The sequence below is a fragment of the Oncorhynchus nerka genome, linkage group LG13 (genome assembly GCF_034236695.1).
Source record: "Oncorhynchus nerka isolate Pitt River linkage group LG13, Oner_Uvic_2.0, whole genome shotgun sequence".
In the NCBI taxonomy this organism is placed as follows: domain Eukaryota; kingdom Metazoa; phylum Chordata; class Actinopteri; order Salmoniformes; family Salmonidae; genus Oncorhynchus; species Oncorhynchus nerka.
This window is the reverse complement of record NC_088408.1, coordinates 3,772,164-3,789,041: the sequence shown is the minus strand read 5'-3', so window position 1 is coordinate 3,789,041 and position 16,878 is coordinate 3,772,164. Positions and strand designations below refer to the sequence as shown.

Genomic DNA, 16,878 nt, shown 5'->3' with positions numbered 1-16,878 from the left:
CAACGCTCTTAACTGATAGGACAGAAGACCAGGGGCAACCTTTAGGTTACTGGCCCAACGCTCTTAACTGATAGGACAGTAGACCAGGGCCCAACGCTCTAAACTGATAGGACAGAAGACCAGGGCCCAATGCTCTTAACTGATAGGACAGAAGACCAGGGGCAACCTTTAGGTTACTGGCCCAACGCTCTTAACTGATAGGACAGAAGACCAGGGCCCAACGCTCTTAACTGATAGGACAGTAGACCAGGGGCAACCTTTAGGTTACTGGCCCAACGCTCTAACTGATAGGACAGAAGACCAGGGGCAACCTTTAGGTTACTGGCCCAACGCTCTTAACTGATAGGACAGTAGGCCAGGGCCCAACGCTCTAAACTGATAGGACAGAAGACCAGGGGCAACCTTTAGGTTACTGGCCCAACGCTCTTAACTGATAGGACAGTAGACCAGGGGCAACCTTTAGGTTACTGGCCCAACGCTCTTAACTGATAGGACAGAAGACCAGGGCCCAACGCTCTTAACTGATAGGACAGAAGACCAGGGCCCAATGCTCTTAACTGATAGGACAGAAGACCAGGGGCAACCTTTACGTTACTGGCCCAACGCTCTTAACTGATAGGACAGAAGACCAGGGCCCAACGCTCTTAACTGATAGGACAGTAGACCAGGGGCAACCTTTAGGTTACTGGCCCAACGCTCTTAACTGATAGGACAGAAGACCAGGGGCAACCTTTAGGTTACTGGCCCAACGCTCTTAACTGATAGGACAGTAGACCAGGGCCCAACGCTCTAAACTGATAGGACAGAAGACCAGGGGCAACCTTTAGGTTACTGGCCCAACGCTCTTAACTGATAGGACAGTAGACCAGGGGCAACCTTTAGGTTACTGGCCCAACGCTCTTAACTGATAGGACAGAAGACCAGGGCCCAACGCTCTTAACTGATAGGACAGAAGACCAGGGCCCAATGCTCTTAACTGATAGGACAGAAGACCAGGGGCAACCTTTACGTTACTGGCCCAACGCTCTTAACTGATAGGACAGAAGACCAGGGCCCAACGCTCTTAACTGATAGGACAGTAGACCAGGGGCAACCTTTAGGTTACTGGCCCAACGCTCTTAACTGATAGGACAGAAGACCAGGGGCAACCTTTAGGTTACTGGCCCAACGCTCTTAACTGATAGGACAGTAGGCCAGGGCCCAACGCTCTTAACTGATAGGACAGTAGACCAGGGGCAACCTTTAGGTTACTGGCCCAACGCTCTTAACTGATAGGACAGAAGACCAGGGGCAACCTTTAGGTTACTGGCCCAACGCTCTTAACTGATAGGACAGTAGACCAGGGCCCAACGCTCTAAACTGATAGGACAGAAGACCAGGGGCAACCTTTAGGTTACTGGCCCAACGCTCTTAACTGATAGGACAGAAGACCAGGGGCAACCTTTAGGTTACTGGCCCAACGCTCTTAACTGATAGGACAGTAGACCAGGGGCAACCTTTAGGTTACTGGCCCAACGCTCTTAACTGATAGGACAGAAGACCAGGGCCCAACGCTCTTAACTGATAGGACAGTAGACCAGGGGCAACCTTTAGGTTACTGGCCCAACGCTCTTAACTGATAGGACAGAAGACAAGGGGCAACCTTTAGGTTACTGGCCCAACGCTCTTAACTGATAGGACAGTAGTCCAGGGGCAACCTTTAGGTTACTGGCCCAACGCTCTTAACTGATAGGACAGTAGTCCAGGGCCCATAGGGGCCGTAGACCAGGGCCCATAGGGGCCGTAGACCAGGGCCCATAGGGGCCGTAGACCAGGGGCAACCTTTAGGTTACTGGCCCAACGCTCTTAACTGATAGGACAGAAGACCAGGGGCAACCTTTAGGTTACTGGCCCAACGCTCTTAACTGATAGGACAGTAGACCAGGGGCAACCTTTAGGTTACTGGCCCAACGCTCTTAACTGATAGGACAGTAGACCAGGGGCAACCTTTAGGTTACTGGCCCAACGCTCTTAACTGATAGGACAGAAGACCAGTCCCCATAGGGGCCGTGGACCAGGGGCAACCTTTAGGTTACTGGCCCAACGCTCTTAACTGATAGGACAGAAGACCAGGGGCACCCTTTAGGTTACTGGCCCAACGCTCTTAACTGATAGGACAGAAGACCAGGGCCCATAGGGGCCGTGGACCAGGGGCAACCTTTAGGTTACTGGCCCAACGCTCTTAACTGATAGGACAGAAGACCAGTCCCCATAGTCCAGGGCCCATAGGGGCCGTAGACCAGGGGCAACCTTTAGGTTACTGGCCCAACGCTCTTAACTGATAGGACAGAAGACCAGGGCCCATAGGGGCCGTGGACCAGGGGCAACCTTTAGGTTACTGGCCCAACGCTCTTAACTGATAGGACAGTAGGCCAGGGCCCAACGCTCTTAACTGATAGGACAGTAGACCAGGGGCAACCTTTAGGTTACTGGCCCAACGCTCTTAACTGATAGGACAGAAGACCAGGGGCAACCTTTAGGTTACTGGCCCAACGCTCTTAACTGATAGGACAGTAGGCCAGGGCCCAACGCTCTTAACTCATAGGACAGTAGACCAGGGGCAACCTTTAGGTTACTGGCCCAACGCTCTTAACTGATAGGACAGAAGACCAGGGGCAACCTTTAGGTTACTGGCCCAATGCTCTTAACTGATAGGACAGTAGACCAGGGGCAACCTTTAGGTTACTGGCCCAACGCTCTTAACTGATAGGACAGAAGACCAGGGCCCAACGCTCTTAACTGATAGGACAGTAGACCAGGGGCAACCTTTAGGTTACTGGCCCAACGCTCTTAACTGATAGGACAGAAGACCAGGGGCAACCTTTAGGTTACTGGCCCAACGCTCTTAACTGATAGGACAGTAGACCAGGGCCCAACGCTCTAAACTGATAGGACAGAAGACCAGGGGCAACCTTTAGGTTACTGGCCCAACGCTCTTAACTGATAGGACAGTAGACCAGGGGCAACCTTTAGGTTACTGGCCCAACGCTCTTAACTGATAGGACAGAAGACCAGGGCCCAACGCTCTTAACTGATAGGACAGAAGACCAGGGCCCAATGCTCTTAACTGATAGGACAGAAGACCAGGGGCAACCTTTACGTTACTGGCCCAACGCTCTTAACTGATAGGACAGAAGACCAGGGCCCAACGCTCTTAACTGATAGGACAGTAGACCAGGGGCAACCTTTAGGTTACTGGCCCAACGCTCTTAACTGATAGGACAGAAGACCAGGGGCAACCTTTAGGTTACTGGCCCAACGCTCTTAACTGATAGGACAGTAGGCCAGGGCCCAACGCTCTTAACTGATAGGACAGTAGACCAGGGGCAACCTTTAGGTTACTGGCCCAACGCTCTTAACTGATAGGACAGAAGACCAGGGGCAACCTTTAGGTTACTGGCCCAACGCTCTTAACTGATAGGACAGTAGACCAGGGCCCAACGCTCTAAACTGATAGGACAGAAGACCAGGGGCAACCTTTAGGTTACTGGCCCAACGCTCTTAACTGATAGGACAGAAGACCAGGGGCAACCTTTAGGTTACTGGCCCAACGCTCTTAACTGATAGGACAGAAGACCAGTCCCCATAGGGGCCGTGGACCAGGGGCAACCTTTAGGTTACTGGCCCAACGCTCTTAACTGATAGGACAGAAGACCAGGGGCACCCTTTAGGTTACTGGCCCAACGCTCTTAACTGATAGGACAGAAGACCAGGGCCCATAGGGGCCGTGGACCAGGGGCAACCTTTAGGTTACTGGCCCAACGCTCTTAACTGATAGGACAGAAGACCAGTCCCCATAGTCCAGGGCCCATAGGGGCCGTAGACCAGGGGCAACCTTTAGGTTACTGGCCCAACGCTCTTAACTGATAGGACAGAAGACCAGGGCCCATAGGGGCCGTGGACCAGGGGCAACCTTTAGGTTACTGGCCCAACGCTCTTAACTGATAGGACAGTAGGCCAGGGCCCAACGCTCTTAACTGATAGGACAGTAGACCAGGGGCAACCTTTAGGTTACTGGCCCAACGCTCTTAACTGATAGGACAGAAGACCAGGGGCAACCTTTAGGTTACTGGCCCAACGCTCTTAACTGATAGGACAGTAGGCCAGGGCCCAACGCTCTTAACTCATAGGACAGTAGACCAGGGGCAACCTTTAGGTTACTGGCCCAATGCTCTTAACTGATAGGACAGAAGACCAGGGGCAACCTTTAGGTTACTGGCCCAACGCTCTTAACTGATAGGACAGTAGACCAGGGCCCAACGCTCTAAACTGATAGGACAGAAGACCAGGGGCAACCTTTAGGTTACTGGCCCAACGCTCTTAACTGATAGGACAGTAGACCAGGGGCAACCTTTAGGTTACTGGCCCAACGCTCTTAACTGATAGGACAGAAGACCAGGGCCCAACGCTCTTAACTGATAGGACAGAAGACCAGGGGCAACCTTTAGGTTACTGGCCCAACGCTCTTAACTGATAGGACAGTAGACCAGGGGCAACCTTTAGGTTACTGGCCCAACGCTCTTAACTGATAGGACAGTAGACCAGGGGCAACCTTTAGGTTACTGGCCCAACGCTCTTAACTGATAGGACAGAAGACCAGTCCCCATAGGGGCCGTGGACCAGGGGCAACCTTTAGGTTACTGGCCCAACGCTCTTAACTGATAGGACAGAAGACCAGGGGCAACCTTTAGGTTACTGGCCCAACGCTCTTAACTGATAGGACAGAAGACCAGGGCCCATAGGGGCCGTGGACCAGGGGCAACCTTTAGGTTACTGGCCCAACGCTCTTAACTGATAGGACAGAAGACCAGTCCCCATAGTCCAGGGCCCATAGGGGCCGTTTTAGGTTACTGGCCCAACGCTCTTAACTGATAGGACAGAAGACCAGGGCCCATAGGGGCCGTGGACCAGGGGCAACCTTTAGGTTACTGGCCCAACGCTCTTAACTGATAGGACAGTAGGCCAGGGCCCAACGCTCTTAACTGATAGGACAGTAGACCAGGGGCAACCTTTAGGTTACTGGCCCAACGCTCTTAACTGATAGGACAGAAGACCAGGGGCAACCTTTAGGTTACTGGCCCAACGCTCTTAACTGATAGGACAGAAGACCAGGGCCCAACGCTCTAAACTGATAGGACAGAAGACCAGGGGCAACCTTTAGGTTACTGTCCCAACGCTCTTAACTGATAGGACAGAAGACCAGTGGCAACCTTTAGGTTACTGGCCCAACGCTCTTAACTGATAGGACAGTAGACCAGGGGCAACCTTTAGGTTACTGGCCCAACGCTCTTAACTGATAGGACAGAAGACCAGGGCCCAACGCTCTTAACTGATAGGACAGAAGACCAGGGCCCAACGCTCTTAACTGATAGGACAGAAGACCAGGGGCAACCTTTAGGTTACTGGCCCAACGCTCTTAACTGATAGGACAGAAGACCAGGGCCCAACGCTCTTAACTGATAGGACAGTAGACCAGGGGCAACCTTTAGGTTACTGGCCCAACGCTCTTAACTGATAGGACAGAAGACCAGGGGCAACCTTTAGGTTACTGGCCCAACGCTCTTAACTGATAGGACAGAAGACCAGGGGCAACCTTTAGGTTACTGGCCCAACGCTCTTAACTGATAGGACAGAAGACCAGGGGCAATCTTTAGGTTACTGGCCCAACGCTCTTAACTGATAGGACAGTAGTCCAGGGGCAACCTTTAGGTTACTGGCCCAACGCTCTTAACTGATAGGACAGTAGACCAGGGGCAACCTTTAGGTTACTGGCCCAACGCTCTTAACTGATAGGACAGTAGACCAGTCCCCATAGTCCAGGGCCCATAGGGGCCGTAGACCAGGGGCAACCTTTAGGTTACTGGCCCAACGCTCTTAACTGATAGGACAGAAGACCAGTCCCCATAGTCCAGGGCCCATAGGGGCCGTAGACCAGGGGCAACCTTTAGGTTACTGGCCCAACGCTCTTAACTGATAGGACAGTAGACCAGTCCCCATAGTCCAGGGCCCATAGGGGCCGTAGACCAGGGCCCATAGGACAGTAGACCAGGGCCCATAGACCAGGGCCCATAGGACAGTAGACCAGGGCCCATAGGGGCCGTGGACCAGGGGCAACCTTTAGGTTACTGGCCCAACGCTCTTAACTGATAGGACAGAAGACCAGTCCCCATAGTCCAGGGCCCATAGGGGCCGTAGACCAGGGGCAACCTTTAGGTTACTGGCCCAACGCTCTTAACTGATAGGACAGTAGACCAGTCCCCATAGTCCAGGGCCCATAGGGGCCGTAGACCAGGGCCCATAGGACAGTAGACCAGGGCCCATAGACCAGGGCCCATAGGACAGTAGACCAGGGCCCATAGACCAGGGCCCATAGGGGCCGTAGACCAGGGCCCATAGGGGCCGTGGACCAGGGGCAACCTTTAGGTTACTGGCCCAACGCTCTTAACTGATAGGACAGAAGACCAGTCCCCATAGTCCAGGGCCCATAGGGGCCGTAGACCAGGGGCAACCTTTAGGTTACTGGCCTAACGCTCTTAACTGATAGGACAGAAGACCAGTCCCCATAGTCCAGGGCCCATAGGGGCCGCAGAACAGGGGCCGTAGACCAGGGGCAACCTTTAGGTTACTGGCCCAACGCTCTTAACTGATAGGACAGAAGACCAGCCCCCATAGTCCAGGGCCCATAGGGGCCGTAGACCAGGGGCAACCTTTAGGTTACTGGCCCAACACTCTTAACTGATAGGACAGAAGACCAGTCCCCATAGTCCAGGGCCCATAGGGGCCGTAGACCAGGGGCAACCTTTAGGTTACTGGCCCAACGCTCTTAACTGATAGGACAGAAGACCAGTCCCCATAGTCCAGGGCCCATAGGGGCCGTAGACCAGGGTCCATAGGGGCCGTGGACCAGGGCCCATAGGGGCCGTGGACCAGGGGCTGAAGACCAGGCCCTATAGGGGCCGAAGACCAGGGCCCATAGGACAGTAGGCCAGGGCCCATAGGACAGTAGGCCAGGGCCCATAGGGGCCGTAAGCCAGGGCCCATAGGACAGTAGGCCAGGGGCCGTAAGCCAGGGCCCATAGGACAGTAGGCCAGGGCCCATAGTACAGTAGACCAGGGCCCATAGGGGCCGTAAGCCAGGGCCCATAGGACAGTAGACCAGGGCCCATAGCACAGTAGGCCAGGGCCCATAGGACAGTAGACCAGGGCCCATAGGGGCCGTAAGCCAGGGCCCATAGGACAGTAGACCAGGGCCCATAGGACAGTAGGCCAGGGCCCATAGGGGCCGTAAGCCAGGGCCCATAGGACAGTAGACCAGGGCCCATAGGACAGTAGGCCAGGGCCCATAGGACAGTAGACCAGGGCCCATAGGGGCCGTAAGCCAGGGCCCATAGGACAGTAGGCCAGGGCCCATAGGACAGTAGACCAGGGCCCATAGGACAGTAGGCCAGGGCCCATAGGACAGTAGACCAGGGCCCATAGGGGCCGTAAGCCAGGGCCCATAGGACAGTAGACCAGGGCCCATAGGACAGTAGGCCAGGGCCCATAGGACAGTAGGCCAGGGCCCATAGGACAGTAGACCAGGGCCCATAGGACAGTAGGCCAGGGCCCATAGGACAGTATTAAGCAGATTCACAGATGGATCTTTATGACTCGGGTGCATTTAGGGAAAATGTTTAATTGGTCCCATTGAGGATTCTCCTCCCAAAGAGTGGGGTTCATTCAGTCTCTGAACAGCACATACTTTTTCATTTATAGTGTATGAGGACACTTTTCAAATGAGTGGCTATTTCAGCCACACCTGTTGCTGACAGGTGTATAAAATTGAGCACACAGCCATGCAATCTCCATAGACAAACATTGGTAGTAGAATGGTCCTTACTGAAAAGCTCAGTGACTTTCAACGTGGCACCGTCATAGGATGCCACCTTTCCAACAAGTCAGTTCGTCAAATTTCTGTCCTGCTAGAGCTGCTCCGGTCAACTGTAAGAGCTGTTATTGTGAAGTGGAAACGTCTAGGAGCAACAACGGCTCAGCCATGAAGTGGTAGGCCACACAAGCTAACAGAATGGGAGCGCTGAAGTGCGTAGGGCGTAAAACATTTTTTTGTCTGTCCTCAGTTGCAACCCTCACTACCGAGTTACAAACTGCCTCTGGAAGCAACGTGAGCACAATAACTGTTCATCGGGAGCTTCATGAAAATTGGTTTCCATGGCTGAGCAGCTGCATACAAGCCTAAGATCACCAAAATGCCAAGCGTCAGCTGGAGTGGTGTAAAGTTCACCGCCATTGGACTCTGGAGCAGTGGAAACGTGTTCTCTGGAGTGATGAATCACACTTCACCATCTGGCAGTCCGATGGATGAATCTGGGTTTGGCGGAGGTCAGGAGAACACTACCTGCCCTAATGCATGGTGCTAACTGTAAAGTTTGGTGGAGGAGGAGTAATGGTCTGGGGCTATTTTTCATGGTTAGGGTTAGTTCCAGTGAAAGGAAATCTTAACGCTACAGTATACAAAGACATTCTAGACGATTCTTGTGCTTCCAACTTTGTGGGAACAGTTTGGGGAAGGCCCTTTCCTGTTTCAGCATGACAATGCCACCATGCACAAAGCGAGGTCCATACAGAAATGGTTTGTTGAGATCGGTGTGGAAGAACTTAACTGGCCGGCACAGAGCCCTGACCTCAACCCCATCAAACATCTTTGGGATGAATTGGAACGCCGACTGTGAGCCTGAAGGCCTAATCACCAAATATCAGTGCCCAACCTCACTAATGCTCTTGTGGATGAATGGAAGCAAGTCCCAGCAGCAATGTTCCAACATCTAGTGGAAAGCCTTCCCAGAAGAGTGGAGGCTGTTATAGTAGCAATGTTCCAACATCTAGTGGAAAGCCTTCCCAGAAGAGTGGAGGCTGTTATAGCAGCAATGTCCCAACATCTAGTGGAAAGCCTTCCCAGAAGAGTGGAAGCTGTTATAGCAGCAATGTTCCAACATCTAGTGGAAAGCCTTCCCAGAAGAGTGGGGGCTGTTATAGCAGCAATGTTCCAACATCTAGTGGAAAGCCTTCCCAGAAGAGTGGAGGCTGTTATAGCAGCAATGTACCAACATCTAGTGGAAAGCCTTCCCAGAAGAGTGGAGGATGTTATAGCAGCAATGTTCCAACATCTAGTGGAAAGCCTTCCCAGAAGAGTGGAGGCTGTTATATAACAGCAATGTTCCTACATTATAGCAGCAAAGGGGGGGACCAACTCCATATTAATGCCCATGATTTTGGAACAAGACGTGCGACTAGCGTGTGTCCACATCCAAAAGGCTGGGTCTAATTGTGTTCCTGTCCTGGGGCTCTGTGGAGTCTGTTTGTGTTCTCCCTCGCTCATATCGCCATCGCAGACGTGGCACAGTGATCTTACATCTACACCGCTGTCCTGTGTTTACTTGTTGACCCCCCCCCCCCCCTGTTACACCTCTAGGGTTAGTACTGGGTGTTTTTGGGGGGTAGAGGGAGGGAGAGAGAGAGGGAAAGAGAGGGGGAGAGGGAGGGAGAGGGAAAGAGAGGGGGAGAGGGAGGGAGAGGGAAAGAAGAGAGGGGGAGAGGGAGGGAGAGGGAAGAGAGGGGGAGAGAGGGGGAGAGGGAGGAAAGAGAGGGGGAGAGAGGGGGAGGGGAGGGAAAGGAGGGGGAGAGGGAGGGAAAGAGAGGGGGAGAGAGGGGGAAAGAGAGGGGGAGAGAGAGGGAAAGCGAGAGGGAGAGGGAGAAGGAAAGAGAGGGAGGGAGAAAGGGGGGAGGGAGAGGGAAAGAGAGGGGAGAGAGGGGAGAGAGAGAGAGGGGGGAAGAGGGAGAGAGGGGAGAGGAAAGAGGGAGAGAGAGAGAGAGAGGGGAAAGAGAGAGGGAGAGAGAGAGAGAGGGGGAGAGAGAGAGAGAGGGGGAGGGGAGAGAGAGGGGGAGAGAGAGGGAGAGAGAGAGGGAGAGAGGGAGGGAAAGAGAGGGAGAGAGGGAGAGGGAGGGAAAGAGAGAGAGAGAGGCGGAGAGAGAGAGGGGGAGAGAGAGAGGGGGAGAGAGAGAGAGAGGGAGAGAGAGGAAGAGAGGGGGAGAGAGCGACAGAGTATAAATATCCCTCAGTCACGTTCACTCTGTGTAACTTAGTGTTTAGTATTTGAGAGCCAGTGATTTCCTCTCCTCACTTTATAATATAATAATACACAGAGACCGAGGGATTAGTTCACGTCTCTATTTCTCTACCTTGAGACCCTTATGCCACAAAAATATATGTAACAAAAAATATATAAACGCATCAATTTTTACTGAGCTAAAGGTCATATAAAGGAAATCAGTTCGTTAAAATACAGCGGACAGAAAAAGTATGTGAACCCTTTGGAATGACCCTTGACCTGGATTTCTGCATCAATTGGTCATCAAATGTGATCTTCATTTACACAATAACAGACAAACACAGTGTCAACTACTAACACACAAATGATTGTATTTCTCTGGTCTATATTGAATACATCATTTAAACATTCACAGTGTAGGTTGGAAAAAGTATGTGAACACTAATGGCTAATGACTTCTCCTAAAGCTAATTGGAGTCTGAAAGTCAGTCCGCGATAAGACAAATTGTCTATAAACTGAGAAATGTCAGCACTGTTGCTACTCTCCCTAGGAGTGGCCGTCCTGCAAAGATGACTGCAAGAGCACAGTGCAGCTGAAAAACAGCTTCTATCTCAAGGCCATCAGACTGTTAAACAGCCACCACTAACATTGAGTGGCTGCTGCCAACACACTGTCATTGACACTGACCCAACTCCAGCCACTTTAATAATGGGAATTGATGGGAAATGATGTAAATATATCACTAGCCACTTTAAACAATGCTACCTTATATAATGTTACTTACCCTACATTATTCATCTCATATGCATATGTATATACTGTACTCTAGATCATCGACTGCATTCTTATGTCACTAGCCACTTTAACTATGCCACTTTGTTTACTTTGTCTACATTCTCATCTCATATGTATATACTGTACTCGATACCATCTACTGTATGCTGCTCTGTACCATCACTCATTCATATATCCTTATGTACATATTCTTTATCCCCTTACACTGTGTATAAGACAGTAGTTTTGGAATTGTTAGTTAGATTACTTGTTGGTTATCACTGCATTGTCGGAACTAGAAGCACAAGCATTTCGCTACACTCGCATTAACATCTGCTAACCATGTGTATGTGACAAATAAAATTTGATTTGATTTGAATGCTCAGTGAGGTTAAGAAGAATCCTAGAGTGTCAGCTAAAGACTTACAGAAATCTCTGGAACATGCCAACATCTCTGTTGACGAGTCTACGATACGTAAAACACTAAACAAGAATGGTGTTCATGGGACGACACCACGGGAGAAGACACTGCTGTCCGAAAAAAAAAACTATTGCTGCACGTCTGAAGTAAAATAACACCTGGATGTTCCACAGCTATACTGGCAAAATGTTCTGTGGACAGATGAAACTACAGTTGTTTGGAAGGAACACACAGCACTCACTATGTGTGGAGAAAAAAAAGCACAGCACACCAACATCAAAACCCCATCCCAACTGTAAAGTCTGGTGGAGGGAGCGTCATGGTTTGGGGCTGCTTTGCTGAACAGATTTCTATCGTCAACAGAAAAATGAATTCCCAAGTTTATCAAGACATTTTGCTGGAGAATGTGTAAGGCTATCAGTCCACTAATTGAAGCTCAACAGAAGTTGGGTGATGCAACAGGACAATGACCCAAAACACAGAAGTAAATCAACAACAGAATGGCTTCAACAGAAGAAAATACACCTTCTGGAGTGGCCCAGTCAGAATCCTGACCTTCTGGAGTGGCCCAGTCAGAGTCCTGATCTTCTGGAGTGGCCCAGTCAGAGTCCTGACCTTCTGGAGTGGCCCAGTCAGAGTCCTGACCTTCTGGAGTGGCCCAATCAGAGTCCTGACCTCAACCCGATTGAGATGCTGTGGCATGACCTCGAGCGGTTCACACCAGACATCCCAACAGTGTTGCTGAACTGCTTTTGTAAAGAGGAATGGTCCAAAATTCCTCCTGGCCGTTGTGCAGGTCTGATCCGCAACTACAGAAAACGTTTGGTTGAGGTTATTGTTGCCAAAGGAGGGTCAACTGGGGTCAACTGGTTATTAACTGGGGTCAACTGGGGTCAACTGGGGTCAACTGAGGGTCAACCAGTTATTAAAATCCAAGGGCCCATCTAAATCTATCTGCTTGGGAGCCAAGCCAACTAGGGAACCAGGTCCAGCCAATCAGAATGTTTTTCCTCCACAAAATGGCTTTACTACAACAGAAATGCTCCTCGGTTTCATCAGCTGGTCTCAGACGATCCCGCTGCTGAAGAAGCTGGACGTGGAGGTCCTGGGTTGGCGTGGTTACACGTGGTCTGAGGATGAAGAAGCTGGATGTTGGAGGTCCTGGGTTGGCGTGGTTACACGTGGTCTGAGGTTGTGAGACCGGTTGGACATACTGCCAAATTCTCTAAAATGACGTTGGAGGCGGCTTATGGTAGAGAAATGATCATTAAATTCTCTGGCAACAGCTCTGTTGGACATTATTATTCCTGTAGTCAACACGCCAATTGCATGAGACATCTGTTATGAAGCTGCACATTTGAGTGGCCATTATTTGTCCCCAGCACAAGGTGCACCTGTGTAATGATCATGCTGATTTAATCAGCTTCTTGATATGCCACACCTGTCAGGTGGATGGATTATCTTGGTAAAGGATTTTAAGAAATTTGTGCACAAAATGTGAGAGAAATAACCTTTGTGAAGTATGATGTACAAATGTCTTGGATCTTTTATTGCAGCTCATGAGACACGGCACCAATGTTTTATTTTTTTTGTTCAGTATATGATGATAAACTCTTGGTAAATAGTATGGTCTACAGTTTATCACACGGTGTTCTAACTCAGATCCTCCAGACTTCCTTAATATTAGAGATTACAGCTGTTGTTTACAGAGGCACACTCCTCCTCTCCCCCTCCACTCCTCTCCCCCTCCACTCCTCCCTCCCCCCTCCCCCTCCCCTCCCCCTCCTCCTCTCCTCCCCTCCTCCCCTCCTCCTCTCCTCCCCCTCCTCCTCCCCTCCTCCTCTCCTCCCCTCCTCCCTCCCCTCCTCCTCCCCTCCTCCTCTACCCCTCCACTCCTCCCCTCCTCCTCTCCCCTCCACTTCTCCCCTCCTCCTCTCCCCCTCCCTCCTCCACCCCTCCCCTCTCCTCCCCTCCTCCTCCTCTCCCCCCTCCTCCTCTACCCCTCCTCCCCCCTCCTCCTCTCCCCCTCCACTTCCTCCCTCCTCTCCTCTCCTCCCCTCCTCCTCCTCCTCCTCTCCCCCTCCACTCCTCTCCCCTCCACCTCTCCCCCTCCACTCCTCTCCTCCCCTCCTCTCCCCTCCCCCCTCCACTCCTCCACCCCTCCCCCTCCCCCCTCCACTCCCCTCCCCTCCACTCCTCCACTCCCCTCCCCCTCCTCCACTCCCCCTCTCCTCCCCTCCCCTCTCCTCCCTCTCCCCTCTCCTCCTCTCCCCCTCCTCCTCCCCTCCCTCTCCACTCCTCCCCTCCCCCTCCACTCCTCTCCCCCTCTCCTCCTCTCCCCCTCCACTCCTCTCCGTATCTGTCTTTCTCTGCACTCCTCCCTTCTTGAGTTTACCGGAGGCTACCGTTTGGTCCTGCCCATGTATAGAGATCAGTTCAGATGAAGGAAAGGAAGCCCTACAGTCACAGTGATGATCGCCAGACCTCAGGATGTGTTTACCCAGCTCAAAGTGCCTGCTGTGGGGCTGTCAGTCTCTGGCCCCTCTCCTCCAGCAGCCTGGAACTTAGCTTAACGTTAGCGCTGGCTAATCCTCTCAGGTTTGAGGCAGAGGATGCTAACCATGCCGCTACGTTAGCCTAGCCTGCTACATACAGCCAGGGAGAGTGCAACGCTAATCGCTAAATCTGACCGTTTGATTTGAGCAGAGAGGGGAGGGGGAGGGGTGCACATACAGAGACAGGTGAGTTTAGGTGGTGTAGACGCACAACAACATGAGCGGGAGGGGCAGAATAAAAGGGTTGGGTGGTTGAGTTTAGGTGGTGTAGATGCACAACAACATGAGCGGGAGGGGCAGAATAAAAGGGTTCCTTCTCTCTCTCTCCTCTCTCTCGGTCTGTCTCTCTTCTGATTGCTCTTTGTCCTTCTCTGCTGGGTGTTTTTAGGGGGTAGGGTTAGTGCTGGGTGTTTTTAGGGGGTAGGGTTAGTGCTGGGTGTTTTTAGGGGGTAGGGTTAGTGCTGGGTGTTTTTAGGGGGTAGGGTTAGTGCTGGGTGTTTCAGTCAGTTGACCAGTCTCTACTAGCCTACAGTCAGCTGACCAGTCTCTACACTCTACTAGCCTACAGTCAGCTGACCAGTCTCTACACTCTACTAGCCTACAGTCAGCTGACCAGTCTCTACACTCTACTAGCCTACAGTCAGCTGACCAGTCTCTACTAGCCTACAGTCATCTGACCAGTCTCTACACTCTACTAGCCTACAGTCAGCCGACCAGTCTCTACACTCTACTAGCCTACAGTCAGCTGATCAGTCTCTACTCTCTACTAGCCTACAGTCAGCAGACCAGTCTCTACTCTACTAGCCTACAGTCGGCTGACCAGTCTCTACTTTACTAGCCTACAGTCAGCTGGCCAATCTCTACACTCTACTAGCCTACAGTCGGGTGACCAGTCTCTACTCTACTAGCCTAGAGTCAGCTGACCAGTCTCTACACTCTACTAGCCTACAGTCAGCTGACCAGTCTCTACTCTCTACTAGCCTACAGTCAGCTGACCAGTCTCTACTCTCTACTAGCCTACAGTCAGCTGACCACTCTCTACTCGACTAAACTACAGTCAGCTGACCAGTCTCTACTCTCTACTAGCCTACAGTCAGCTGACCAGTCTCTACTCTCTACTAGCCTACAGTCAGCTGACCAGTCTCTACTCTCTACTAGCCTACAGTCAGCTGACCAGTCTCTACTCTCTACTAGCCTACAGTCAGCTGACCAGTCTCTACTCTCTACTAGCCTACAGTCGGCTGACCCCTCTCTACTCTCGACCGGCCTATAGTTGGCTGACCAGTCTCTACTCTCTACCGGCCTACAGTCAGCTGATCAGTCTCTACTCTCTACTAGCCTACAGTCAGCAGACCAGTCTCTACTCTACTAGCCTACAGTCGGCTGACCAGTCTCTACTTTACTAGCCTACAGTCAGCTGGCCAATCTCTACACTCTACTAGCCTACAGTCGGGTGACCAGTCTCTACTCTACTAGCCTAGAGTCAGCTGACCAGTCTCTACACTCTACTAGCCTACAGTCAGCTGACCAGTCTCTACTCTCTACTAGCCTACAGTCAGCTGACCAGTCTCTACTCTCTACTAGCCTACAGTCAGCTGACCACTCTCTACTCGACTAAACTACAGTCAGCTGACCAGTCTCTACTCTCTACTAGCCTACAGTCAGCTGACCAGTCTCTACTCTCTACTAGCCTACAGTCAGCTGACCAGTCTCTACTCTCTACTAGCCTACAGTCAGCTGACCAGTCTCTACTCTCTACTAGCCTACAGTCAGCTGACCAGTCTCTACTCTCTACTAGCCTACAGTCGGCTGACCCCTCTCTACTCTCGACCGGCCTATAGTTGGCTGACCAGTCTCTACTCTCTACCGGCATACAGTCGGCTGACCGCTCTCTACCGGCCTACAGTCGGCTGACCACTCTCTACCGGCCTACAGTCGGCTGACCAGTCTCTACTCTCTACCGGCCTACAGTCGGCTGACCGCTCTCTACTCTCTACCGGCCTACAGTCGGCTGACCGCTCTCTACTCTCTACCGGCTGACCGCCTCTCTATTCTCTACCGGCCTACAGTCGGCTGACCTCTACTCTCTACCTGCCTACAGTCGGCTACAGTCGGCTGACCGCTCTCTACTCTCTACCTGCCTACAGTCGGCTGACCGCTCTCTACTCTCTACCGGCCTACAGTCGGCTGACCGCTCTCTATTCTCTACCGGCCTACAGTCGGCTGACCCCTCTCTACTCTCTACCGGCCTACAGTTGGCTGACCGCTCTCTATTCTCTACCGGCCTACAGTCGGCTGACCCCTCTCTACTCTCTACCGGCCTACAGTTGGCTGACCACTCTCTACCGGCCTACAGTCGGCTGACCGCTCTCTACTCTCTACCGGCCTACAGTCGGCTGACCCCTCTCTACTCTCTACCGGCCTACAGTCGGCTGACCCCTCTCTACTCTCTACCGGCCTACAATCGGCTGACCGCTCTCTATTCTCTACCGGCCTACAGTCGGCTGACCCCTCTCTACTCTCTACCGGCCTACAGTTGGCTGACCGCTCTCTACTCTCTACCTGCCTACAGTCGGCTGACCACTCTCTACCGGCCTACAGTCGGCTGACCGCTCTCTACTCTCTACCTGCCTACAGTCGGCTGACCACTCTCTACCGGCCTACAGTCGGCTGACCGCTCTCTACTCTCTACCGGCCTACAGTCGGCTGACCGCTCTCTACTCTCTACCGGCCTACAGTCGGCTGACCGCTCTCTACTCTCTACCGGCCTACAGTCGGCTGACCCCTCTCTACTCTCTACCTGCCTACAGTCGGCTGACCCCTCTCTACTCTCTACCTGCCTACAGTCGGCTGACCACTCTCTACCGGCCTACAGTCGGCTGACCCCTCTCTACCGGCCTACAGTCGGCTGACCACTCTCTACCGGCCTACAGTCGGCTGACCCCTCTCTACTCTCTACCGGTTCTACAGTCGGCTGAGCAG

General features: G+C 52.3%; 1 protein-coding gene across 1 annotated transcript in view; it reads left to right on the top strand.

Moving 5' to 3' along the window:
• The window catches only part of LOC135574640 (ensconsin-like), a 74,173-nt gene that overhangs the window by 17,832 nt on the left and 39,463 nt on the right, over window positions 1–16,878 (top strand). The gene's annotated exons all lie outside the window — the stretch shown is intronic.